Source organism: Acipenser ruthenus, chromosome 2 (assembly GCF_902713425.1).
Source record: "Acipenser ruthenus chromosome 2, fAciRut3.2 maternal haplotype, whole genome shotgun sequence".
NCBI lineage: Eukaryota > Metazoa > Chordata > Actinopteri > Acipenseriformes > Acipenseridae > Acipenser > Acipenser ruthenus.
Genome location: NC_081190.1, coordinates 99,232,231 through 99,259,077, shown reverse-complemented (window position 1 = coordinate 99,259,077; position 26,847 = coordinate 99,232,231). Strand labels below are relative to the sequence as shown.

The window sequence follows — 26,847 nt, the reverse complement described above, 5'->3', positions numbered from 1 at the left end:
TGCAGTTTTTTCCCCAAGTCAGGGACATTTTTCCCACCACAATTTAAAGTTTTATACATTATCTGTCTTTTAACCTTCTCACATTTACTGCCCCATAAAAACTGAAACATTGCTCTTTGTATAACAAAAAGACATTGGCGAGGTATTGGGAATATAGATGCTAAAAAAACCAGGGAAGACAACACCTCTGTCTTAATAACTAAAATCCTACCCGACAAAGTTAGTTCCCTCATACCCCACATACCAAGTTTCTGTTTTATTCTTGCAATTCTGCCCTCCCAATTCTTACTACTCATATTTGGCCCAAATAATACCCCTAAAATCTTTATGAAATCATACTTCTCCACTAAACCAAAATCAATCTTTGCTTCTTTCCAGTTTACATACCAGCATTCACTCTTCCCCATATTTATTTTGGATGAAGATGCTAAAGCAAATTTATCACAATGCCAAAAGACCTTGGTGACTGATGCATCGTCAGAACAGAAAACTGTTATGTCATCCATGTACAGGGTAACTTTAATATCCTGTTTCCCACTCCCAGGTGCAATTATTCCTGCAATACCACTGTCCTGCCTAATAGCACACGCCAAGGGCTCCATCCCCAACACAAAAAGTAATGGGGACAACGGACACCCCTGCCTTACCCCAGATAGTACCTTAAAAGGTTCAGACAAAACCCCATTTATTATTATCCTACTAAAACAATCCTTATACAACAAATGTATCCAGGAGCAGAAAGCAGGCCCAAAGTTCATTTTTACTAATATTGACATAATGAAGCTGTGGTTGAGACGATCAAAAGCCTTCTCCTGATCTAGACTTAAAAGACAAAGAGGCACATTCCTGTCCTTCGCATATTCTATTATATCTCTAACTAGAGCCAAATTATCAGCTAGTAACCGTCCTGGTATCCCGCAAGTTTGATCACTATTTACAACAGACGCAATTACAGATTGCAATCTTAAAAAAACTACCTTTGATAGGATCTTCAGGTCTACGCAAAGTAAAGTGACTGGCCTCCAATTCTTTATTTCTTTCTTGTCCCCTTTTTTATATAGTAAGGATATACAACCTTCTCTCATGGTTGATATCAATACACCTTTAGCCCAAGATTCATTATACACGTCCAAAAGATCCCCACCCACTAAATCCCAAAATAAGTCATAAAATTCGATTGGTAAACCATCTATCCCTGGTACCTTATTTTTTTAAAGCTTTTTACAGCCCTCCCCAGTTCTTCTAAACTTATCTCTTTCTCTAACTTCTGTCTCTCAGTATCACTTAATTTTACATCAATTTTACTTAAATAAAATTCTAACCAGGAACCTTCTATTTCCTTCACATCATATAACTCTTCATAAAAGGACTTAGCACAACCCAGAACAGCCTCACTAGAGGATTGTTCTACCCCATTTATATCCAATAAACTATGAATGACTTTTTTCCCTGGATTCATTTTCTTAAAAAAGAAGCGAGTGCACTTTTCATTTTCCTCACAAAAACGGACCCTACTACGAAAAATAATACTCCTACTAAAAGACCTGTACAGTTTGGACATCTTCATTTTAGTTATAGTTATATCATTAGCCACATCAAAACCATCTCTTAACATAATGTAGAGCCTCTGCAATTTACCCTGCAATTTCCCTAACTTATACCTTTCCCCTTTTGCAATTTTCCTCCCCTCGTTAATAAAAAAAACTTTCACTCTCTTTTTAACATCCTCCCACCATTCTCCCACAGAATTATACAAACATTTTACGGTCTGCCAGTTCCTATACATTCCTCTAAATCTTTGCACAATCTTCTCCTCTTTTAACAAAAGTACATTTAATTTCCAAACACCCTTCCCAAACTTAGTTTTAGCTTGAATATCCAACTCTGTATATAGTAAAGAATGGTCTGAAAAAAGACTGGATAAAGACTAAAATCCTCAACCTTAATGTCTTTGGAAATGAAAAAATAATCAATGCGAGATCTAACTGAAAAGTTACTGCTTGACCATGTAAAAAAATCCGAATCTGAAACTCTTACTCCAAATACATCTTTTAAATGAAAGTCCTCAATAATGGTCTGAAGTACTCTCGAGCTGCCATCTAGATAAAACTCAGTTTGGGATTTTCTATCTTTTTTCGAAAGTAAACAATTAAAGTCACCACCAATTATAATATTGAAATTGCAAACTAAAAGTGGTGATAGCCTACTCAACAAATCCAACCTCTCCGTCAAATCCACGGGACAATAAACATTAATTAAACGCACCTTTACCCCACACCAATCTATATCCACCACCAACAACCTCCCATCCACCACCCTTCTTATTGCCATTATGTCGAACCCCTTCCCTTTAAACAAGATTGCCACACCCGCTGCTCTGTTACTGTTGTCACCCGACCATACTGACAACCCCGAATCCCACATTTCTTCATATTTACAATAATTATCTTGATAAGGGATCCAACATTCCTGTAACAAAAAAATATCACCTTTCCTCTTTTTCAAAAAGTCCAAGACCGAAAGACGTTTAACAGGGTCCTTAATGCTTCTAACATTGACCGATACTAATGAAAGTACCATTGAAACAAGGAAAAGAAAGCAACCCCGGACAGATATCAAGTCTGTTTTCTCCCGCTTCTCCCTTTTTTCTTTTTCTTCCCTTTTGTACTCTCCATGCCTTCACTAGTCTCTATTTTCATGTGAGTAGCAGACGCAAAAGTACTTACATTATCAGAGTCTAAAAAAGATTGCCCTGAAACCGAAGCAGAGTCCGAACCTGCTTCTGACTCTGAATTGTCTGCCCCCTCTTTGTCCTTCATCTTTCTTTTCCTGCTCTCGGAGGCAGAGAAATCCATTTCTCCTTCCTCCTCATCACTCTGCTCAGAAAACCTCAGCCCCGGTAAATCTGATGTCCCCGGTAAAAAATCAGTTTCGCCCAAATCCTGTTCAGCCTCAACAGACCCAAGTGCTTCCACCAAAAGGTTTACTTCTTCTAACACCTTAAGTTCATTTGATTGTTGAGCAAACTGGACATTGATTTCTGTTGCAAAACTACAATCTTCAGTAGTCTCCGACACTGGTGCTGACTCTGGCTCAGGATCTAGCTTTGGCCCTGGCTCCGATTCTGGCTCCTGAAATAGATTCTCCAGACCCTCCACGGGCAGTTCCAACACTGAAGTTGGTTCTGGATCCACCTCAGCGGAGGATTCTGTTGGCTTCTCTGACAAATTAACAGCTCTCTGTTTCTTAACTCGATTAGCGTATGCAAAAGGACAGTCTCTGAAAACGTGATTTGACTCCCCACATAGGTTGCACTTCAAGGGGAGTTTACATTCATTGGGAAAATGGCCAAAAGCACCACAATTCCTGCAAAACTTCTGATCACAAGTGGCTGAAAAATGCCCAGTTTGTCCACAAGATCTGCATACTTTCGGCTGACCCATATAGAACACATATCCTCTACAAGAACCTATTTGAATAGTGTTAGGTAAGTGCTTGTAGTCTCCACTTACAATGTCTCTACGAAGTTTAACTTGAAACTTCCTTTCCCCGGTTTTCACGCCATCCTCGTCTTTTACCGTCGAGCCAACAATCACATCACAATATTGTGACAGCCAGGTTAAAATATCCTCATATTGTACCAGCTCCGAAAACATTACCACATGGATTACTTTTAACTCCCTTCTTGTCAATGGAACCATAGCAATATTCTTAAACTGGTCTCCAAATTTTTTAAACTTTTCTAAACAAACTTCAAACATGGCAAAAGTGGAAAAAATAACTTCAAAAGTTTTCTTACCAGGAAAGGCAAAGATGAAATCCAGATTTCTAGGGTGAAAACCCAGTCCTTTTTGCAACACATTCCTACTAAACTCCAATCGGTCCATAGCCAAGTCATTCAAAAGCTCAAAACGAATAGCATTCCGTCGCACTCCAAAAGCCGACATCTTCAAACGGCAGGTCCTCCAAAACAAAGGAACAAAAAAGGAATTCCTCAAAATCCATCCAACGAAATAGAATGAAAAATCCAACGTTCCTTCATGATCATGGTATCTCCCCTGCCAGGTAAGTATGAGTTGTACACATTGCGAGTCGTCACCCGTCCACAAGAGACATTTTTCAAAGAAACGGTGCCTACATCTGCAATTTAAAGAAACACTCTTTTCCTAATATAACATTTTCATTGTTATCATATCGCACTTTCCAGTCTGTTGGGTGTAATGGGTTCCTTCAGTTTTCAGTATAAGTATTTATAAATTGCATTCCCGTAATGCCTCTCGGTATATATTTGCATGCGCCTTTATCATTGGAGGACAAGATGCCAGGATTTACACAGGACGACGTCATTCGTGCAGCAGCATGTGAGATGTTCCGCAAAAGAAGCGACGGGTCTGTATACACGTCTGCGTAAACGAAATAAAAAAAAATGTAACAAATGTACGACTTTCAAAAAGAAAGCAAGCAAAACATTGGTCAAACATTTGTTAAGGTCACACATAATATAAATAAACTCGAACGAATGAACGGGTCACTAAATCCGTTCTTGGTTGATATGCTCGTTTTGTTCTCTTGTTTGGCACAATAATCTAAACACGCAGTTTGTGGCTTTAAAACATGTCTCGTTCTGTTACTATAAAAAGTACTTCATCAACTTTTATTTCTTTTTTTAATTCATTAAACTAACCATAACTAGCAAAACTCGTCAGTACTTTTTGTCTGTTCACATTTGTTTGTATCGGACCGCTACTGGTAGTTTCGGCTTAGAATATAATACGATAACCCTTTCTGTCCTAACTCAGTTTTCAAAACCAGTAAAGGCCGATACAATACTTGTTCGTGTGTGGAATTGGACAAAAAAAAAACAAAAAAAGAAAACGATGTTTAGACTTACAGCTTCCAGGTTAGTAACATAAATAACAAGGGAAATAGCGCCCCCTGTCAAGCTGCAGAAAGAAAAGCTTACAGCACCTGGTATTCCCAGGCGGTCTCCCATCCAAGTACTAACCAGGCCCGACCTTGCTTAGCTTCCGAGATCAGACGAGATCGGGCGTTCTCAAGGTGGTAAGGCCGTAAGCGAACGACAATCTTGGTTTATCTCTTTCATAGTATTAAGTTAATATCATTCATGCAATGACAGGTTGGGGGAGGGATTTCCAGATCTCTAATTTGTCACAAACGTTAACATTTAAGCAGCTCTGGGCTCCACGTGTGCGGGCCCGTGTGCCCGTGTGTCCGTGTGTCTGTGTGTGTATATATAGCAGCGTTAAAAGTGCCATTAGATTCTTGCGAAATTGTATGTTCACAAAGTAGTAGCCACACGTTGGCATTGAAAGTGTTAAGTTCTCAAAGGCATCCATTTTGTATATTACCCTCTTTTAGTTTGAATCTGCAGCAGTGTTGTAATGGATCTCAGCTGTACTGAGCTGTGTTGCCGTTGGAGGACTGTATGCCCTGAAACCAATTTGATGTTTATTCTACAAAATAAATCCCCCTTTCAAACAACTCGTGTGGTTCTTTAGGCTGAGCAGTACGGCAAGGGTCCCTCTCCTCCAGTTAGAGACAGCATACATGTGATTACATGATACATGGATGAAGGCTTATTGTGACTTGTTCGACTCCTCGAGACCATCACTTTCAATTCAAACACAAAATGTCTCGTTTTCAATCGCTCGACAACACCCACAGTACAGAAATGTGCATTAATGATCAACAAAATGAGAATACGTTAAAAAAAAAAAAAAAAAAGATGTAAAGCTGGTAGATTCGTATCTCAGAGGAACGGGAAATTAAAACAAGGTAAAGGCAATCATCTAAATAAAGCTGAATCAATAACGGATAACGACATAGAACGTCTGTACAGAACTGAAACACTATGTTTTAAAAAAACAACTGTACCGCTGAACCTCGTCTTCTTTAATATTAGCAACTTTGTAACTTTGATACACGTGCCGCTGACTCGTTACTTTGTCTTCTCAAGATGAAACACTTCACAATACATGTACATAAAACACTTTGGTACTTTCTAGAACATTATACGCTCCGAAAGAAAAAACAAAATCTCATTCCCAGTCTGACAGAGCCACCTGCTGGAGATATATAGATAATCGCTAATTGCTTTCAATACCTGTGTTTTTAACTTTGACTATAACATCAGGGGAGAGCGCGAACGCGATTGCAGCCCTGCTTGTAAATCTGCTTGTATGTGGTTTTATGTTGTCTAATTAAAGTGTTTGTCTGCCAAGATATGATTTAAGGGGCTTAGTGGTCAGGTGGTTAAAGAAAAGCTCTTGTTACCGGGAGGTTCCTGGTTCAATCCCAGCTCAGCCACTGGCTCATTGTGTGTGACCCTGTCCCTGAGCAAGTCCCTTAACCTCCTTGTGCTCCTTCCTTCAAATGAGATGTAAAACCCAGGTCCTATTGTAAGTGACTCTGCAGCAGCAGCAGCAGCAGCAGCAGCAGCAGTTGTGATGCACAGTTTATCTGAATAAAAAACATCAACTAAATAAATAAAACTGATAAGCTCGAAAATGATTTCCAATTATTTAAAATAAAAATAAAAACTTTGATACAGACACTGCTGAGTCTTTACTTTTAGTCTTGTCAATAAAAAATAACGAAACATGGAAATAGATGTGCAGGAACCACGTAGCTATTTATTTGACAGTCAGAAAGCTAAAAACATTGAGCTCCTTTTAAAGAAAACCTGACTCCCTGTGTGACGAAGCCGCCTGCCGGAGAGTTGTTGAACAACTAGTGAGTGAGTTCCTTCCTCCGACGGGTTCGTGTTTGTTTCTGTCTTTGACCATAGTTTCAGGGGAGAGCGCGAACGCAGTCCCCCACTACCAGAAATTATGCAGTCGAGATTCCCGCATTTGGGGAATTCGCAGGGGTCAGCACAGCCGGAGTGCAATGGCCGAGCCTCACCCTGGGTGAACCACCTTCATGATCATGGTATCTCCCCTGCCAGGTAAGTATGAGTTGTACACATTGCGAGTCGTCACCCGTCCACAAGAGACATTTTTCAAAGAAACGGTGCCTACATCTGCAATTTAAAGAAACACTCTTTTCCTAATATAACATTTTCATTGTTATCATATCGCACTTTCCAGTCTGTTGGGTGTAATGGGTTCCTTCAGTTTTCAGTATAAGTATTTATAAATTGCATTCCCGTAATGCCTCTCGGTATATATTTGCATGCGCCTTTATCATTGGAGGACAAGATGCCAGGATTTACACAGGACGACGTCATTCGTGCAGCAGCATGTGAGATGTTCCGCAAAAGAAGCGACGGGTCTGTATACACGTCTGCGTAAACGAAATAAAAAAAAATGTAACAAATGTACGACTTTCAAAAAGAAAGCAAGCAAAACATTGGTCAAACATTTGTTAAGGTCACACATAATATAAATAAACTCGAACGAATGAACGGGTCACTAAATCCGTTCTTGGTTGATATGCTCGTTTTGTTCTCTTGTTTGGCACAATAATCTAAACACGCAGTTTGTGGCTTTAAAACATGTCTCGTTCTGTTACTATAATAAAAAGTACTTCATCAACTTTTATTTCTTTTTTTAATTAATTAAACTAACCATAACTAGCAAAACTCGTCAGTACTTTTGTCTTAACCCTGTTCACATTTGTTTGTATCGGACCGCTACTGGTAGTTTCGGCTTAGAATATAATATGATAACCCTTTCTGTCCTAACTCAGTTTTCAAAACCAGTAAAGGCTGATACAATACTTGTTCGTGTGTGGAATGGGACAATAAAAAAACAAAAAAAAGAAAACGATGTTTAGACTTACAGCTTCCAGGTTAGTAACATAAATAACAAGGGAAATAGCGCCCCCTGTCAAGCTGCAGAAAGAAAAGCTTACAGCACCTGGTATTCCCAGGCGGTCTCCCATCCAAGTACTAACCAGGCCCGACCTTGCTTAGCTTCCGAGATCAGACGAGATCGGGCGTTCTCAAGGTGGTATGGCCGTAAGCGAACGACAGTCTTGGTTTATCTCTTTCATAGATTAAGTTAATATAATTCATGCAATGACAGGTTGGGGGAGGGATTTCCAGATCTCTAATTTGTCACAAACGTTAACATTTAAGCAGCTCTGGGCTCCACGTGTGCGGGCCCGTGTGTCCGTGTGTCTGTGTGTGTATATAGCAGCATTAAAAGTGCCATTAGATTCTTGCGAAATTGTATGTTCACAAAGTAGTAGCCACACGTTGGCATTGAAAGTGTTAAGTTCTCAAAGGCATCCATTTTGTATATTACCCTCTTTTAGTTTGAATCTGCAGCAGTGTTGTAATGGATCTCAGCTGTACTACTGAGCTGTGTTGCCGTTGGAGGACTGTATGCCCTGAAACCAATTTGATGTTTATTCTACAAAATAAATCCCCCTTTCAAACAACTCGTGTGGTTCTTTAGGCTGAGCAGTACGGCAAGGGTCCCTCTCCTCCAGTTAGAGACAGCATACATGTGGTTACATGATACATGGATGAAGGCTTATTGTGACCTGTTCGACTCCTCGAGACCATCACTTTCAATTCAAACACAAAATGTCTCGTTTTCAATCGCTCGACAACACCCACAGTACAGAAATGTGCATTAATGATCAACAAAATGAGAATACGTTAAAAAAAAAAAAAAAAGATGTAAAGCTGGTAGATTCGTATCTCAGAGGAACGGGAAATTAAAACAAGGTAAAGGCAATCATCTAAATAAAGCTGAATCAATAACGGATAACGACATAGAACGTCTGTACAGAACTGAAACACTATGTTTTAAAAAAACAACTGTACCGCTGAACCTCGTCTTCTTTAATATTAGCAACTTTGTAACTTTGATACACGTGCCGCTGACTCGTTACTTTGTCTTCTCAAGATGAAACACTTCACAATACATGTACATAAAACACTTTGGTACTTTCTAGAACATTATACGCTCCGAAAGAAAAAACAAAATCTCATTCCCAGTCTGACAGAGCCACCTGCTGGAGATATATAGATAATCGCTAATTGCTTTCAATACCTGTGTTTTTAACTTTGACTATAACATCAGGGGAGAGCGCGAACGCGATTGCAGCCCTGCTTGTAAATCTGCTTGTATGTGGTTTTATGTTGTCTAATTAAAGTGTTTGTCTGCCAAGATATGATTTAAGGGGCTTAGTGGTCAGGTGGTTAAAGAAAAGCTCTTGTTACCGGGAGGTTCCTGGTTCAATCCCAGCTCAGCCACTGGCTCATTGTGTGTGACCCTGTCCCTGAGCAAGTCCCTTAACCTCCTTGTGCTCCTTCCTTCAAATGAGATGTAAAACCCAGGTCCTATTGTAAGTGACTCTGCAGCAGCAGCAGCAGCAGCAGCAGCAGCAGCAGCAGTTGTGATGCACAGTTTATCTGTAAGTTGCTTTGAATAAAAAACATCAACTAAATAAATAAAACTGATAAGCTCGAAAATGATTTCCAATTATTTAAAATAAAAATAAAAACTTTGATACAGACACTGCTGAGTCTTTACTTTTAGTCTTGTCAATAAAAAATAACGAAACATGGAAATAGATGTGCAGGAACCACGTAGCTATTTATTTGACAGTCAGAAAGCTAAAAACATTGAGCTCCTTTTAAAGAAAACCTGACTCCCTGTGTGACGAAGCCGCCTGCCGGAGAGTTGTTGAACAACTAGTGAGTGAGTTCCTTCCTCCGACGGGTTCGTGTTTGTTTCTGTCTTTGACCATAGTTTCAGGGGAGAGCGCGAACGCAGTCCCCCACTACCAGAAATTATGCAGTCGAGATTCCCGCATTTGGGGAATTCGCAGGGGTCAGCACAGCCGGAGTGCAATGGCCGAGCCTCGCCCTGGGTGAACCACCTTCATGATCATGGTATCTCCCCTGCCAGGTAAGTATGAGTTGTACACATTGCGAGTCGTCACCCGTCCACAAGAGACATTTTTCAAAGAAACGGTGCCTACATCTGCAATTTAAAGAAACACTCTTTTCCTAATATAACATTTTCATTGTTATCATATCGCACTTTCCAGTCTGTTGGGTGTAATGGGTTCCTTCAGTTTTCAGTATAAGTATTTATAAATTGCATTCCCGTAATGCCTCTCGGTATATATTTGCATGCGCCTTTATCATTGGAGGACAAGATGCCAGGATTTACACAGGACGACGTCATTCGTGCAGCAGCATGTGAGATGTTCCGCAAAAGAAGCGACGGGTCTGTATACACGTCTGCGTAAACGAAATAAAAAAAAATGTAACAAATGTACGACTTTCAAAAAGAAAGCAAGCAAAACATTGGTCAAACATTTGTTAAGGTCACACATAATATAAATAAACTCGAACGAATGAACGGGTCACTAAATCCGTTCTTGGTTGATATGCTCGTTTTGTTCTCTTGTTTGGCACAATAATCTAAACACGCAGTTTGTGGCTTTAAAACATGTCTCGTTCTGTTACTATAATAAAAAGTACTTAATCAACTTTTATTTCTTTTTTTAATTAATTAAACTAACCATAACTAGCAAAACTCGTCAGTACTTTTGTCTTAACCCTGTTCACATTTGTTTGTATCGGACCGCTACTGGTAGTTTCGGCTTAGAATATAATACGATAACCCTTTCTGTCCTAACTCAGTTTTCAAAACCAGTAAAGGCTGATACAATACTTGTTCGTGTGTGGAATGGGACAATAAAAAAACAAAAAAAAGAAAACGATGTTTAGACTTACAGCTTCCAGGTTAGTAACATAAATAACAAGGGAAATAGCGCCCCCTGTCAAGCTGCAGAAAGAAAAGCTTACAGCACCTGGTATTCCCAGGCGGTCTCCCATCCAAGTACTAACCAGGCCCGACCTTGCTTAGCTTCCGAGATCAGACGAGATCGGGCGTTCTCAAGGTGGTATGGCCGTAAGCGAACGACAGTCTTGGTTTATCTCTTTCATAGTATTAAGTTAATATCATTCATGCAATGACAGGTTGGGGGAGGGATTTCCAGATCTCTAATTTGTCACAAACGTTAACATTTAAGCAGCTCTGGGCTCCACGTGTGCGGGCCCGTGTGTCCGTGTGTCTGTGTGTGTATATAGCAGCATTAAAAGTGCCATTAGATTCTTGCGAAATTGTATGTTCACAAAGTAGTAGCCACACGTTGGCATTGAAAGTGTTAAGTTCTCAAAGGCATCCATTTTGTATATTACCCTCTTTTAGTTTGAATCTGCAGCAGTGTTGTAATGGATCTCAGCTGTACTACTGAGCTGTGTTGCCGTTGGAGGACTGTATGCCCTGAAACCAATTTGATGTTTATTCTACAAAATAAATCCCCCTTTCAAACAACTCGTGTGGTTCTTTAGGCTGAGCAGTACGGCAAGGGTCCCTCTCCTCCAGTTAGAGACAGCATACATGTGGTTACATGATACATGGATGAAGGCTTATTGTGACCTGTTCGACTCCTCGAGACCATCACTTTCAATTCAAACACAAAATGTCTCGTTTTCAATCGCTCGACAACACCCACAGTACAGAAATGTGCATTAATGATCAACAAAATGAGAATACGTTAAAAAAAAAAAAAAAAAGATGTAAAGCTGGTAGATTCGTATCTCAGAGGAACGGGAAATTAAAACAAGGTAAAGGCAATCATCTAAATAAAGCTGAATCAATAACGGATAACGACATAGAACGTCTGTACAGAACTGAAACACTATGTTTTAAAAAAACAACTGTACCGCTGAACCTCGTCTTCTTTAATATTAGCAACTTTGTAACTTTGATACACGTGCCGCTGACTCGTTACTTTGTCTTCTCAAGATGAAACACTTCACAATACATGTACATAAAACACTTTGGTACTTTCTAGAACATTATACGCTCCGAAAGAAAAAACAAAATCTCATTCCCAGTCTGACAGAGCCACCTGCTGGAGATATATAGATAATCGCTAATTGCTTTCAATACCTGTGTTTTTAACTTTGACTATAACATCAGGGGAGAGCGCGAACGCGATTGCAGCCCTGCTTGTAAATCTGCTTGTATGTGGTTTTATGTTGTCTAATTAAAGTGTTTGTCTGCCAAGATATGATTTAAGGGGCTTAGTGGTCAGGTGGTTAAAGAAAAGCTCTTGTTACCGGGAGGTTCCTGGTTCAATCCCAGCTCAGCCACTGGCTCATTGTGTGTGACCCTGTCCCTGAGCAAGTCCCTTAACCTCCTTGTGCTCCTTCCTTCAAATGAGATGTAAAACCCAGGTCCTATTGTAAGTGACTCTGCAGCAGCAGCAGCAGCAGCAGCAGCAGTTGTGATGCACAGTTTATCTGAATAAAAAACATCAACTAAATAAATAAAACTGATAAGCTCGAAAATGATTTCCAATTATTTAAAATAAAAATAAAAACTTTGATACAGACACTGCTGAGTCTTTACTTTTAGTCTTGTCAATAAAAAATAACGAAACATGGAAATAGATGTGCAGGAACCACGTAGCTATTTATTTGACAGTCAGAAAGCTAAAAACATTGAGCTCCTTTTAAAGAAAACCTGACTCCCTGTGTGACGAAGCCGCCTGCCGGAGAGTTGTTGAACAACTAGTGAGTGAGTGAGTGAGTTCCTTCCTCCGACGGGTTCGTGTTTGTTTCTGTCTTTGACCATAGTTTCAGGGGAGAGCGCGAACGCAGTCCCCCACTACCAGAAATTATGCAGTCGAGATTCCCGCATTTGGGGAATTCGCAGGGGTCAGCACAGCCGGAGTGCAATGGCCGAGCCTCGCCCTGGGTGAACCACCTTCATGATCATGGTATCTCCCCTGCCAGGTAAGTATGAGTTGTACACATTGCGAGTCGTCACCCGTCCACAAGAGACATTTTTCAAAGAAACGGTGCCTACATCTGCAATTTAAAGAAACACTCTTTTCCTAATATAACATTTTCATTGTTATCATATCGCACTTTCCAGTCTGTTGGGTGTAATGGGTTCCTTCAGTTTTCAGTATAAGTATTTATAAATTGCATTCCCGTAATGCCTCTCGGTATATATTTGCATGCGCCTTTATCATTGGAGGACAAGATGCCAGGATTTACACAGGACGACGTCATTCGTGCAGCAGCATGTGAGATGTTCCGCAAAAGAAGCGACGGGTCTGTATACACGTCTGCGTAAACGAAATAAAAAAAAATGTAACAAATGTACGACTTTCAAAAAGAAAGCAAGCAAAACATTGGTCAAACATTTGTTAAGGTCACACATAATATAAATAAACTCGAACGAATGAACGGGTCACTAAATCCGTTCTTGGTTGATATGCTCGTTTTGTTCTCTTGTTTGGCACAATAATCTAAACACGCAGTTTGTGGCTTTAAAACATGTCTCGTTCTGTTACTATAATAAAAAGTACTTCATCAACTTTTATTTCTTTTTTTAATTAATTAAACTAACCATAACTAGCAAAACTCGTCAGTACTTTTGTCTTAACCCTGTTCACATTTGTTTGTATCGGACCGCTACTGGTAGTTTCGGCTTAGAATATAATACGATAACCCTTTCTGTCCTAACTCAGTTTTCAAAACCAGTAAAGGCTGATACAATACTTGTTCGTGTGTGGAATGGGACAATAAAAAAACAAAAAAAAGAAAACGATGTTTAGACTTACAGCTTCCAGGTTAGTAACATAAATAACAAGGGAAATAGCGCCCCCTGTCAAGCTGCAGAAAGAAAAGCTTACAGCACCTGGTATTCCCAGGCGGTCTCCCATCCAAGTACTAACCAGGCCCGACCTTGCTTAGCTTCCGAGATCAGACGAGATCGGGCGTTCTCAAGGTGGTATGGCCGTAAGCGAACGACAGTCTTGGTTTATCTCTTTCATAGTATTAAGTTAATATCATTCATGCAATGACAGGTTGGGGGAGGGATTTCCAGATCTCTAATTTGTCACAAACGTTAACATTTAAGCAGCTCTGGGCTCCACGTGTGCGGGCCCGTGTGTCCGTGTGTCTGTGTGTGTATATAGCAGCATTAAAAGTGCCATTAGATTCTTGCGAAATTGTATGTTCACAAAGTAGTAGCCACACGTTGGCATTGAAAGTGTTAAGTTCTCAAAGGCATCCATTTTGTATATTACCCTCTTTTAGTTTGAATCTGCAGCAGTGTTGTAATGGATCTCAGCTGTACTACTGAGCTGTGTTGCCGTTGGAGGACTGTATGCCCTGAAACCAATTTGATGTTTATTCTACAAAATAAATCCCCCTTTCAAACAACTCGTGTGGTTCTTTAGGCTGAGCAGTACGGCAAGGGTCCCTCTCCTCCAGTTAGAGACAGCATACATGTGGTTACATGATACATGGATGAAGGCTTATTGTGACCTGTTCGACTCCTCGAGACCATCACTTTCAATTCAAACACAAAATGTCTCGTTTTCAATCGCTCGACAACACCCACAGTACAGAAATGTGCATTAATGATCAACAAAATGAGAATACGTTAAAAAAAAAAAAAAAAAGATGTAAAGCTGGTAGATTCGTATCTCAGAGGAACGGGAAATTAAAACAAGGTAAAGGCAATCATCTAAATAAAGCTGAATCAATAACGGATAACGACATAGAACGTCTGTACAGAACTGAAACACTATGTTTTAAAAAAACAACTGTACCGCTGAACCTCGTCTTCTTTAATATTAGCAACTTTGTAACTTTGATACACGTGCCGCTGACTCGTTACTTTGTCTTCTCAAGATGAAACACTTCACAATACATGTACATAAAACACTTTGGTACTTTCTAGAACATTATACGCTCCGAAAGAAAAAACAAAATCTCATTCCCAGTCTGACAGAGCCACCTGCTGGAGATATATAGATAATCGCTAATTGCTTTCAATACCTGTGTTTTTAACTTTGACTATAACATCAGGGGAGAGCGCGAACGCGATTGCAGCCCTGCTTGTAAATCTGCTTGTATGTGGTTTTATGTTGTCTAATTAAAGTGTTTGTCTGCCAAGATATGATTTAAGGGGCTTAGTGGTCAGGTGGTTAAAGAAAAGCTCTTGTTACCGGGAGGTTCCTGGTTCAATCCCAGCTCAGCCACTGGCTCATTGTGTGTGACCCTGTCCCTGAGCAAGTCCCTTAACCTCCTTGTGCTCCTTCCTTCAAATGAGATGTAAAACCCAGGTCCTATTGTAAGTGACTCTGCAGCAGCAGCAGCAGCAGCAGCAGCAGCAGCAGTTGTGATGCACAGTTTATCTGAATAAAAAACATCAACTAAATAAATAAAACTGATAAGCTCGAAAATGATTTCCAATTATTTAAAATAAAAATAAAAACTTTGATACAGACACTGCTGAGTCTTTACTTTTAGTCTTGTCAATAAAAAATAACGAAACATGGAAATAGATGTGCAGGAACCACGTAGCTATTTATTTGACAGTCAGAAAGCTAAAAACATTGAGCTCCTTTTAAAGAAAACCTGACTCCCTGTGTGACGAAGCCGCCTGCCGGAGAGTTGTTGAACAACTAGTGAGTGAGTGAGTGAGTTCCTTCCTCCGACGGGTTCGTGTTTGTTTCTGTCTTTGACCATAGTTTCAGGGGAGAGCGCGAACGCAGTCCCCCACTACCAGAAATTATGCAGTCGAGATTCCCGCATTTGGGGAATTCGCAGGGGTCAGCACAGCCGGAGTGCAATGGCCGAGCCTCGCCCTGGGTGAACCACCTTCATGATCATGGTATCTCCCCTGCCAGGTAAGTATGAGTTGTACACATTGCGAGTCGTCACCCGTCCACAAGAGACATTTTTCAAAGAAACGGTGCCTACATCTGCAATTTAAAGAAACACTCTTTTCCTAATATAACATTTTCATTGTTATCATATCGCACTTTCCAGTCTGTTGGGTGTAATGGGTTCCTTCAGTTTTCAGTATAAGTATTTATAAATTGCATTCCCGTAATGCCTCTCGGTATATATTTGCATGCGCCTTTATCATTGGAGGACAAGATGCCAGGATTTACACAGGACGACGTCATTCGTGCAGCAGCATGTGAGATGTTCCGCAAAAGAAGCGACGGGTCTGTATACACGTCTGCGTAAACGAAATAAAAAAAAATGTAACAAATGTACGACTTTCAAAAAGAAAGCAAGCAAAACATTGGTCAAACATTTGTTAAGGTCACACATAATATAAATAAACTCGAACGAATGAACGGGTCACTAAATCCGTTCTTGGTTGATATGCTCGTTTTGTTCTCTTGTTTGGCACAATAATCTAAACACGCAGTTTGTGGCTTTAAAACATGTCTCGTTCTGTTACTATAATAAAAAGTACTTCATCAACTTTTATTTCTTTTTTTAATTAATTAAACTAACCATAACTAGCAAAACTCGTCAGTACTTTTGTCTTAACCCTGTTCACATTTGTTTGTATCGGACCGCTACTGGTAGTTTCGGCTTAGAATATAATATGATAACCCTTTCTGTCCTAACTCAGTTTTCAAAACCAGTAAAGGCTGATACAATACTTGTTCGTGTGTGGAATGGGACAATAAAAAAACAAAAAAAAGAAAACGATGTTTAGACTTACAGCTTCCAGGTTAGTAACATAAATAACAAGGGAAATAGCGCCCCCTGTCAAGCTGCAGAAAGAAAAGCTTACAGCACCTGGTATTCCCAGGCGGTCTCCCATCCAAGTACTAACCAGGCCCGACCTTGCTTAGCTTCCGAGATCAGACGAGATCGGGCGTTCTCAAGGTGGTATGGCCGTAAGCGAACGACAGTCTTGGTTTATCTCTTTCATAGTATTAAGTTAATATCATTCATGCAATGACAGGTTGGGGGAGGGATTTCCAGATCTCTAATTTGTCACAAACGTTAACATTTAAGCAGCTCTGGGCTCCACGTGTGCGGGCCCGTGTGTCCGTGTGTCTGTGTGTGTATATAGCAGCATTAAAAGTGCCATTAGATTCTTGCGAAATTGTATGTTCACAAAGTAGTAGCCACACGTTGGCATTGAAAGTGTTAAGTTCTCAAAGGCATCCATTTTGTATATTACCCTCTTTTAGTTTGAATCTGCAGCAGTGTTGTAATGGATCTCAGCTGTACTACTGAGCTGTGTTGCCGTTGGAGGACTGTATGCCCTGAAACCAATTTGATGTTTATTCTACAAAATAAATCCCCCTTTCAAACAACTCGTGTGGTTCTTTAGGCTGAGCAGTACGGCAAGGGTCCCTCTCCTCCAGTTAGAGACAGCATACATGTGGTTACATGATACATGGATGAAGGCTTATTGTGACCTGTTCGACTCCTCGAGACCATCACTTTCAATTCAAACACAAAATGTCTCGTTTTCAATCGCTCGACAACACCCACAGTACAGAAATGTGCATTAATGATCAACAAAATGAGAATACGTTAAAAAAAAAAAAAAAAAGATGTAAAGCTGGTAGATTCGTATCTCAGAGGAACGGGAAATTAAAACAAGGTAAAGGCAATCATCTAAATAAAGCTGAATCAATAACGGATAACGACATAGAACGTCTGTACAGAACTGAAACACTATGTTTTAAAAAAACAACTGTACCGCTGAACCTCGTCTTCTTTAATATTAGCAACTTTGTAACTTTGATACACGTGCCGCTGACTCGTTACTTTGTCTTCTCAAGATGAAACACTTCACAATACATGTACATAAAACACTTTGGTACTTTCTAGAACATTATACGCTCCGAAAGAAAAAACAAAATCTCATTCCCAGTCTGACAGAGCCACCTGCTGGAGATATATAGATAATCGCTAATTGCTTTCAATACCTGTGTTTTTAACTTTGACTATAACATCAGGGGAGAGCGCGAACGCGATTGCAGCCCTGCTTGTAAATCTGCTTGTATGTGGTTTTATGTTGTCTAATTAAAGTGTTTGTCTGCCAAGATATGATTTAAGGGGCTTAGTGGTCAGGTGGTTAAAGAAAAGCTCTTGTTACCGGGAGGTTCCTGGTTCAATCCCAGCTCAGCCACTGGCTCATTGTGTGTGACCCTGTCCCTGAGCAAGTCCCTTAACCTCCTTGTGCTCCTTCCTTCAAATGAGATGTAAAACCCAGGTCCTATTGTAAGTGACTCTGCAGCAGCAGCAGCAGCAGCAGCAGCAGCAGCAGCAGCAGTTGTGATGCACAGTTTATCTGAATAAAAAACATCAACTAAATAAATAAAACTGATAAGCTCGAAAATGATTTCCAATTATTTAAAATAAAAATAAAAACTTTGATACAGACACTGCTGAGTCTTTACTTTTAGTCTTGTCAATAAAAAATAACGAAACATGGAAATAGATGTGCAGGAACCACGTAGCTATTTATTTGACAGTCAGAAAGCTAAAAACATTGAGCTCCTTTTAAAGAAAACCTGACTCCCTGTGTGACGAAGCCGCCTGCCGGAGAGTTGTTGAACAACTAGTGAGTGAGTTCCTTCCTCCGACGGGTTCGTGTTTGTTTCTGTCTTTGGCCATAGTTTCAGGGGAGAGCGCGAACGCAGTCCCCCACTACCAGAAATTATGCAGTCGAGATTCCCGCATTTGGGGAATTCGCAGGGGTCAGCACAGCCGGAGTGCAATGGCCGAGCCTCGCCCTGGGTGAACCACCTTCATGATCATGGTATCTCCCCTGCCAGGTAAGTATGAGTTGTACACATTGCGAGTCGTCACCCGTCCACAAGAGACATTTTTCAAAGAAACGGTGCCTACATCTGCAATTTAAAGAAACACTCTTTTCCTAATATAACATTTTCATTGTTATCATATCGCACTTTCCAGTCTGTTGGGTGTAATGGGTTCCTTCAGTTTTCAGTATAAGTATTTATAAATTGCATTCCCGTAATGCCTCTCGGTATATATTTGCATGCGCCTTTATCATTGGAGGACAAGATGCCAGGATTTACACAGGACGACGTCATTCGTGCAGCAGCATGTGAGATGTTCCGCAAAAGAAGCGACGGGTCTGTATACACGTCTGCGTAAACGAAATAAAAAAAAATGTAACAAATGTACGACTTTCAAAAAGAAAGCAAGCAAAACATTGGTCAAACATTTGTTAAGGTCACACATAATATAAATAAACTCGAACGAATGAACGGGTCACTAAATCCGTTCTTGGTTGATATGCTCGTTTTGTTCTCTTGTTTGGCACAATAATCTAAACACGCAGTTTGTGGCTTTAAAACATGTCTCGTTCTGTTACTATAATAAAAAGTACTTCATCAACTTTTATTTCTTTTTTTAATTAATTAAACTAACCATAACTAGCAAAACTCGTCAGTACTTTTGTCTTAACCCTGTTCACATTTGTTTGTATCGGACCGCTACTGGTAGTTTCGGCTTAGAATATAATACGATAACCCTTTCTGTCCTAACTCAGTTTTCAAAACCAGTAAAGGCTGATACAATACTTGTTCGTGTGTGGAATGGGACAATAAAAAAACAAAAAAAAGAAAACGATGTTTAGACTTACAGCTTCCAGGTTAGTAACATAAATAACAAGGGAAATAGCGCCCCCTGTCAAGCTGCAGAAAGAAAAGCTTACAGCACCTGGTATTCCCAGGCGGTCTCCCATCCAAGTACTAACCAGGCCCGACCTTGCTTAGCTTCCGAGATCAGACGAGATCGGGCGTTCTCAAGGTGGTATGGCCGTAAGCGAACGACAGTCTTGGTTTATCTCTTTCATAGTATTAAGTTAATATCATTCATGCAATGACAGGTTGGGGGAGGGATTTCCAGATCTCTAATTTGTCACAAACGTTAACATTTAAGCAGCTCTGGGCTCCACGTGTGCGGGCCCGTGTGTCCGTGTGTCTGTGTGTGTATATATAGCAGCATTAAAAGTGCCATTAGATTCTTGCGAAATTGTATGTTCACAAAGTAGTAGCCACACGTTGGCATTGAAAGTGTTAAGTTCTCAAAGGCATCCATTTTGTATATTACCCTCTTTTAGTTTGAATCTGCAGCAGTGTTGTAATGGATCTCAGCTGTACTACTGAGCTGTGTTGCCGTTGGAGGACTGTATGCCCTGAAACCAATTTGATGTTTATTCTACAAAATAAATCCCCCTTTCAAACAACTCGTGTGGTTCTTTAGGCTGAGCAGTACGGCAAGGGTCCCTCTCCTCCAGTTAGAGACAGCATACATGTGGTTACATGATACATGGATGAAGGCTTATTGTGACCTGTTCGACTCCTCGAGACCATCACTTTCAATTCAAACACAAAATGTCTCGTTTTCAATCGCTCGACAACACCCACAGTACAGAAATGTGCATTAATGATCAACAAAATGAGAATACGTTAAAAAAAAAAAAAAAAAGATGTAAAGCTGGTAGATTCGTATCTCAGAGGAACGGGAAATTAAAACAAGGTAAAGGCAATCATCTAAATAAAGCTGAATCAATAACGGATAACGACATAGAACGTCTGTACAGAACTGAAACACTATGTTTTAAAAAAACAACTGTACCGCTGAACCTCGTCTTCTTTAATATTAGCAACTTTGTAACTTTGATACACGTGCCGCTGACTCGTTACTTTGTCTTCTCAAGATGAAACACTTCACAATACATGTACATAAAACACTTTGGTACTTTCTAGAACATTATACGCTCCGAAAGAAAAAACAAAATCTCATTCCCAGTCTGACAGAGCCACCTGCTGGAGATATATAGATAATCGCTAATTGCTTTCAATACCTGTGTTTTTAACTTTGACTATAACATCAGGGGAGAGCGCGAACGCGATTGCAGCCCTGCTTGTAAATCTGCTTGTATGTGGTTTTATGTTGTCTAATTAAAGTGTTTGTCTGCCAAGATATGATTTAAGGGGCTTAGTGGTCAGGTGGTTAAAGAAAAGCTCTTGTTACCGGGAGGTTCCTGGTTCAATCCCAGCTCAGCCACTGGCTCATTGTGTGTGACCCTGTCCCTGAGCAAGTCCCTTAACCTCCTTGTGCTCCTTCCTTCAAATGAGATGTAAAACCCAGGTCCTATTGTAAGTGACTCTGCAGCAGCAGCAGCAGCAGCAGCAGCAGCAGCAGCAGCAGTTGTGATGCACAGTTTATCTGAATAAAAAACATCAACTAAATAAATAAAACTGATAAGCTCGAAAATGATTTCCAATTATTTAAAATAAAAATAAAAACTTTGATACAGACACTGCTGAGTCTTTACTTTTAGTCTTGTCAATAAAAAATAACGAAACATGGAAATAGATGTGCAGGAACCACGTAGCTATTTATTTGACAGTCAGAAAGCTAAAAACATTGAGCTCCTTTTAAAGAAAACCTGACTCCCTGTGTGACGAAGCCGCCTGCCGGAGAGTTGTTGAACAACTAGTGAGTGAGTTCCTTCCTCCGACGGGTTCGTGTTTGTTTCTGTCTTTGGCCATAGTTTCAGGGGAGAGCGCGAACGCAGTCCCCCACTACCAGAAATTATGCAGTCGAGATTCCCGCATTTGGGGAATTCGCAGGGGTCAGCACAGCCGGAGTGCAATGGCCGAGCCTCGCCCTGGGTGAACCACCTTCATGATCATGGTATCTCCCCTGCCAGGTAAGTATGAGTTGTACACATTGCGAGTCGTCACCCGTCCACAAGAGACATTTTTCAAAGAAACGGTGCCTACATCTGCAATTTAAAGAAACACTCTTTTCCTAATATAACATTTTCATTGTTATCATATCGCACTTTCCAGTCTGTTGGGTGTAATGGGTTCCTTCAGTTTTCAGTATAAGTATTTATAAATTGCATTCCCGTAATGCCTCTCGGTATATATTTGCATGCGCCTTTATCATTGGAGGACAAGATGCCAGGATTTACACAGGACGACGTCATTCGTGCAGCAGCATGTGAGATGTTCCGCAAAAGAAGCGACGGGTCTGTATACACGTCTGCGTAAACGAAATAAAAAAAAATGTAACAAATGTACGACTTTCAAAAAGAAAGCAAGCAAAACATTGGTCAAACATTTGTTAAGGTCACACATAATATAAATAAACTCGAACGAATGAACGGGTCACTAAATCCGTTCTTGGTTGATATGCTCGTTTTGTTCTCTTGTTTGGCACAATAATCTAAACACGCAGTTTGTGGCTTTAAAACATGTCTCGTTCTGTTACTATAATAAAAAGTACTTCATCAACTTTTATTTCTTTTTTTAATTAATTAAACTAACCATAACTAGCAAAACTCGTCAGTACTTTTGTCTTAACCCTGTTCACATTTGTTTGTATCGGACCGCTACTGGTAGTTTCGGCTTAGAATATAATATGATAACCCTTTCTGTCCTAACTCAGTTTTCAAAACCAGTAAAGGCTGATACAATACTTGTTCGTGTGTGGAATGGGACAATAAAAAAACCAAAAAAAGAAAACGATGTTTAGACTTACAGCTTCCAGGTTAGTAACATAAATAACAAGGGAAATAGCGCCCCCTGTCAAGCTGCAGAAAGAAAAGCTTACAGCACCTGGTATTCCCAGGCGGTCTCCCATCCAAGTACTAACCAGGCCCGACCTTGCTTAGCTTCCGAGATCAGACGAGATCGGGCGTTCTCAAGGTGGTATGGCCGTAAGCGAACGACAGTCTTGGTTTATCTCTTTCATAGTATTAAGTTAATATCATTCATGCAATGACAGGTTGGGGGAGGGATTTCCAGATCTCTAATTTGTCACAAACGTTAACATTTAAGCAGCTCTGGGCTCCACGTGTGCGGGCCCGTGTGTCCGTGTGTCTGTGTGTGTATATAGCAGCATTAAAAGTGCCATTAGATTCTTGCGAAATTGTATGTTCACAAAGTAGTAGCCACACGTTGGCATTGAAAGTGTTAAGTTCTCAAAGGCATCCATTTTGTATATTACCCTCTTTTAGTTTGAATCTGCAGCAGTGTTGTAATGGATCTCAGCTGTACTACTGAGCTGTGTTGCCGTTGGAGGACTGTATGCCCTGAAACCAATTTGATGTTTATTCTACAAAATAAATCCCCCTTTCAAACAACTCGTGTGGTTCTTTAGGCTGAGCAGTACGGCAAGGGTCCCTCTCCTCCAGTTAGAGACAGCATACATGTGGTTACATGATACATGGATGAAGGCTTATTGTGACCTGTTCGACTCCTCGAGACCATCACTTTCAATTCAAACACAAAATGTCTCGTTTTCAATCGCTCGACAACACCCACAGTACAGAAATGTGCATTAATGATCAACAAAATGAGAATACGTTAAAAAAAAAAAAAAAAAGATGTAAAGCTGGTAGATTCGTATCTCAGAGGAACGGGAAATTAAAACAAGGTAAAGGCAATCATCTAAATAAAGCTGAATCAATAACGGATAACGACATAGAACGTCTGTACAGAACTGAAACACTATGTTTTAAAAAAACAACTGTACCGCTGAACCTCGTCTTCTTTAATATTAGCAACTTTGATACACGTGCCGCTGACTCGTTACTTTGTCTTCTCAAGATGAAACACTTCACAATACATGTACATAAAACACTTTGGTACTTTCTAGAACATTATACGCTCCGAAAGAAAAAACAAAATCTCATTCCCAGTCTGACAGAGCCACCTGCTGGAGATATATAGATAATCGCTAATTGCTTTCAATACCTGTGTTTTTAACTTTGACTATAACATCAGGGGAGAGCGCGAACGCGATTGCAGCCCTGCTTGTAAATCTGCTTGTATGTGGTTTTATGTTGTCTAATTAAAGTGTTTGTCTGCCAAGATATGATTTAAGGGGCTTAGTGGTCAGGTGGTTAAAGAAAAGCTCTTGTTACCGGGAGGTTCCTGGTTCAATCCCAGCTCAGCCACTGGCTCATTGTGTGTGACCCTGTCCCTGAGCAAGTCCCTTAACCTCCTTGTGCTCCTTCCTTCAAATGAGATGTAAAACCCAGGTCCTATTGTAAGTGACTCTGCAGCAGCAGCAGCAGCAGCAGCAGCAGCAGCAGCAGCAGTTGTGATGCACAGTTTATCTGAATAAAAAACATCAACTAAATAAATAAAACTGATAAGCTCGAAAATGATTTCCAATTATTTAAAATAAAAATAAAAACTTTGATACAGACACTGCTGAGTCTTTACTTTTAGTCTTGTCAATAAAAAATAACGAAACATGGAAATAGATGTGCAGGAACCACGTAGCTATTTATTTGACAGTCAGAAAGCTAAAAACATTGAGCTCCTTTTAAAGAAAACCTGACTCCCTGTGTGACGAAGCCGCCTGCCGGAGAGTTGTTGAACAACTAGTGAGTGAGTTCCTTCCTCCGACGGGTTCGTATTTGTTTCTGTCTTTGGCCATAGTTTCAGGGGAGAGCGCGAACGCAGTCCCCCACTACCAGAAATTATGCAGTCGAGATTCCCGCATTTGGGGAATTCGCAGGGGTCAGCACAGCCGGAGTGCAATGGCCGAGCCTCGCCCTGGGTGAACCACCTTCATGATCATGGTATCTCCCCTGCCAGGTAAGTATGAGTTGTACACATTGCGAGTCGTCACCCGTCCACAAGAGACATTTTTCAAAGAAACGGTGCCTACATCTGCAATTTAAAGAAACACTCTTTTCCTAATATAACATTTTCATTGTTATCATATCGCACTTTCCAGTCTGTTGGGTGTAATGGGTTCCTTCAGTTTTCAGTATAAGTATTTATAAATTGCATTCCCGTAATGCCTCTCGGTATATATTTGCATGCGCCTTTATCATTGGAGGACAAGATGCCAGGATTTACACAGGACGACGTCATTCGTGCAGCAGCATGTGAGATGTTCCGCAAAAGAAGCGACGGGTCTGTATACACGTCTGCGTAAACGAAATAAAAAAAAATGTAACAAATGTACGACTTTCAAAAAGAAAGCAAGCAAAACATTGGTCAAACATTTGTTAAGGTCACACATAATATAAATAAACTCGAACGAATGAACGGGTCACTAAATCCGTTCTTGGTTGATATGCTCGTTTTGTTCTCTTGTTTGGCACAATAATCTAAACACGCAGTTTGTGGCTTTAAAACATGTCTCGTTCTGTTACTATAATAAAAAGTACTTCATCAACTTTTATTTCTTTTTTTAATTAATTAAACTAACCATAACTAGCAAAACTCGTCAGTACTTTTGTCTTAACCCTGTTCACATTTGTTTGTATCGGACCGCTACTGGTAGTTTCGGCTTAGAATATAATATGATAACCCTTTCTGTCCTAACTCAGTTTTCAAAACCAGTAAAGGCTGATACAATACTTGTTCGTGTGTGGAATGGGACAATAAAAAAACAAAAAAAAGAAAACGATGTTTAGACTTACAGCTTCCAGGTTAGTAACATAAATAACAAGGGAAATAGCGCCCCCTGTCAAGCTGCAGAAAGAAAAGCTTACAGCACCTGGTATTCCCAGGCGGTCTCCCATCCAAGTACTAACCAGGCCCGACCTTGCTTAGCTTCCGAGATCAGACGAGATCGGGCGTTCTCAAGGTGGTATGGCCGTAAGCGAACGACAGTCTTGGTTTATCTCTTTCATAGTATTAAGTTAATATCATTCATGCAATGACAGGTTGGGGGAGGGATTTCCAGATCTCTAATTTGTCACAAACGTTAACATTTAAGCAGCTCTGGGCTCCACGTGTGCGGGCCCGTGTGTCCGTGTGTCTGTGTGTGTATATAGCAGCATTAAAAGTGCCATTAGATTCTTGCGAAATTGTATGTTCACAAAGTAGTAGCCACACGTTGGCATTGAAAGTGTTAAGTTCTCAAAGGCATCCATTTTGTATATTACCCTCTTTTAGTTTGAATCTGCAGCAGTGTTGTAATGGATCTCAGCTGTACTACTGAGCTGTGTTGCCGTTGGAGGACTGTATGCCCTGAAACCAATTTGATGTTTATTCTACAAAATAAATCCCCCTTTCAAACAACTCGTGTGGTTCTTTAGGCTGAGCAGTACGGCAAGGGTCCCTCTCCTCCAGTTAGAGACAGCATACATGTGGTTACATGATACATGGATGAAGGCTTATTGTGACCTGTTCGACTCCTCGAGACCATCACTTTCAATTCAAACACAAAATGTCTCGTTTTCAATCGCTCGACAACACCCACAGTACAGAAATGTGCATTAATGATCAACAAAATGAGAATACGTTAAAAAAAAAAAAAAAAAGATGTAAAGCTGGTAGATTCGTATCTCAGAGGAACGGGAAATTAAAACAAGGTAAAGGCAATCATCTAAATAAAGCTGAATCAATAACGGATAACGACATAGAACGTCTGTACAGAACTGAAACACTATGTTTTAAAAAAACAACTGTACCGCTGAACCTCGTCTTCTTTAATATTAGCAACTTTGATACACGTGCCGCTGACTCGTTACTTTGTCTTCTCAAGATGAAACACTTCACAATACATGTACATAAAACACTTTGGTACTTTCTAGAACATTATACGCTCCGAAAGAAAAAACAAAATCTCATTCCCAGTCTGACAGAGCCACCTGCTGGAGATATATAGATAATCGCTAATTGCTTTCAATACCTGTGTTTTTAACTTTGACTATAACATCAGGGGAGAGCGCGAACGCGATTGCAGCCCTGCTTGTAAATCTGCTTGTATGTGGTTTTATGTTGTCTAATTAAAGTGTTTGTCTGCCAAGATATGATTTAAGGGGCTTAGTGGTCAGGTGGTTAAAGAAAAGCTCTTGTTACCGGGAGGTTCCTGGTTCAATCCCAGCTCAGCCACTGGCTCATTGTGTGTGACCCTGTCCCTGAGCAAGTCCCTTAACCTCCTTGTGCTCCTTCCTTCAAATGAGATGTAAAACCCAGGTCCTATTGTAAGTGACTCTGCAGCAGCAGCAGCAGCAGCAGCAGCAGCAGTTGTGATGCACA

The 26,847-nt window shown here is 40.4% G+C and overlaps 15 non-coding genes across 15 annotated transcripts; all 15 read right to left on the bottom strand.

The window, feature by feature from the left end:
* Positions 1-4,956: 4,956 nt before the first annotated feature.
* Positions 4,957-5,075, bottom strand: LOC131706775 (5S ribosomal RNA). The gene has a single exon (XR_009310785.1). It is a non-coding gene; the product is annotated as a 5S ribosomal RNA (ribosomal RNA).
* Positions 5,076-6,811: 1,736 nt separating this feature from the next.
* On the bottom strand, positions 6,812-6,975 carry LOC131706863 (U1 spliceosomal RNA). The gene has a single exon (XR_009310852.1). It is a non-coding gene; the product is annotated as a U1 spliceosomal RNA (small nuclear RNA).
* An 893-nt stretch (positions 6,976-7,868) lies between these two features.
* LOC131706553 (5S ribosomal RNA) lies at positions 7,869-7,987 on the bottom strand. Its single transcript, XR_009310639.1, has one exon. It is a non-coding gene; the product is annotated as a 5S ribosomal RNA (ribosomal RNA).
* Positions 7,988-9,731: 1,744 nt separating this feature from the next.
* On the bottom strand, positions 9,732-9,895 carry LOC131707225 (U1 spliceosomal RNA). The gene has a single exon (XR_009311042.1). It is a non-coding gene; the product is annotated as a U1 spliceosomal RNA (small nuclear RNA).
* Positions 9,896-10,788: 893 nt separating this feature from the next.
* LOC131706544 (5S ribosomal RNA) lies at positions 10,789-10,907 on the bottom strand. The gene has a single exon (XR_009310638.1). It is a non-coding gene; the product is annotated as a 5S ribosomal RNA (ribosomal RNA).
* A 1,733-nt stretch (positions 10,908-12,640) lies between these two features.
* On the bottom strand, positions 12,641-12,804 carry LOC131707223 (U1 spliceosomal RNA). Its single transcript, XR_009311041.1, has one exon. It is a non-coding gene; the product is annotated as a U1 spliceosomal RNA (small nuclear RNA).
* Positions 12,805-13,697: 893 nt separating this feature from the next.
* Positions 13,698-13,816, bottom strand: LOC131706535 (5S ribosomal RNA). Its single transcript, XR_009310637.1, has one exon. It is a non-coding gene; the product is annotated as a 5S ribosomal RNA (ribosomal RNA).
* Positions 13,817-15,555: 1,739 nt separating this feature from the next.
* LOC131707221 (U1 spliceosomal RNA) lies at positions 15,556-15,719 on the bottom strand. The gene has a single exon (XR_009311040.1). It is a non-coding gene; the product is annotated as a U1 spliceosomal RNA (small nuclear RNA).
* Positions 15,720-16,612: 893 nt separating this feature from the next.
* Positions 16,613-16,731, bottom strand: LOC131706527 (5S ribosomal RNA). The gene has a single exon (XR_009310636.1). It is a non-coding gene; the product is annotated as a 5S ribosomal RNA (ribosomal RNA).
* Positions 16,732-18,468: 1,737 nt separating this feature from the next.
* On the bottom strand, positions 18,469-18,632 carry LOC131707218 (U1 spliceosomal RNA). Its single transcript, XR_009311039.1, has one exon. It is a non-coding gene; the product is annotated as a U1 spliceosomal RNA (small nuclear RNA).
* Positions 18,633-19,525: 893 nt separating this feature from the next.
* LOC131706516 (5S ribosomal RNA) lies at positions 19,526-19,644 on the bottom strand. The gene has a single exon (XR_009310635.1). It is a non-coding gene; the product is annotated as a 5S ribosomal RNA (ribosomal RNA).
* A 1,739-nt stretch (positions 19,645-21,383) lies between these two features.
* On the bottom strand, positions 21,384-21,547 carry LOC131707216 (U1 spliceosomal RNA). Its single transcript, XR_009311038.1, has one exon. It is a non-coding gene; the product is annotated as a U1 spliceosomal RNA (small nuclear RNA).
* Positions 21,548-22,440: 893 nt separating this feature from the next.
* LOC131706506 (5S ribosomal RNA) lies at positions 22,441-22,559 on the bottom strand. Its single transcript, XR_009310634.1, has one exon. It is a non-coding gene; the product is annotated as a 5S ribosomal RNA (ribosomal RNA).
* A 1,729-nt stretch (positions 22,560-24,288) lies between these two features.
* On the bottom strand, positions 24,289-24,452 carry LOC131707215 (U1 spliceosomal RNA). Its single transcript, XR_009311037.1, has one exon. It is a non-coding gene; the product is annotated as a U1 spliceosomal RNA (small nuclear RNA).
* An 893-nt stretch (positions 24,453-25,345) lies between these two features.
* On the bottom strand, positions 25,346-25,464 carry LOC131706498 (5S ribosomal RNA). The gene has a single exon (XR_009310633.1). It is a non-coding gene; the product is annotated as a 5S ribosomal RNA (ribosomal RNA).
* Positions 25,465-26,847: the final 1,383 nt, after the last annotated feature.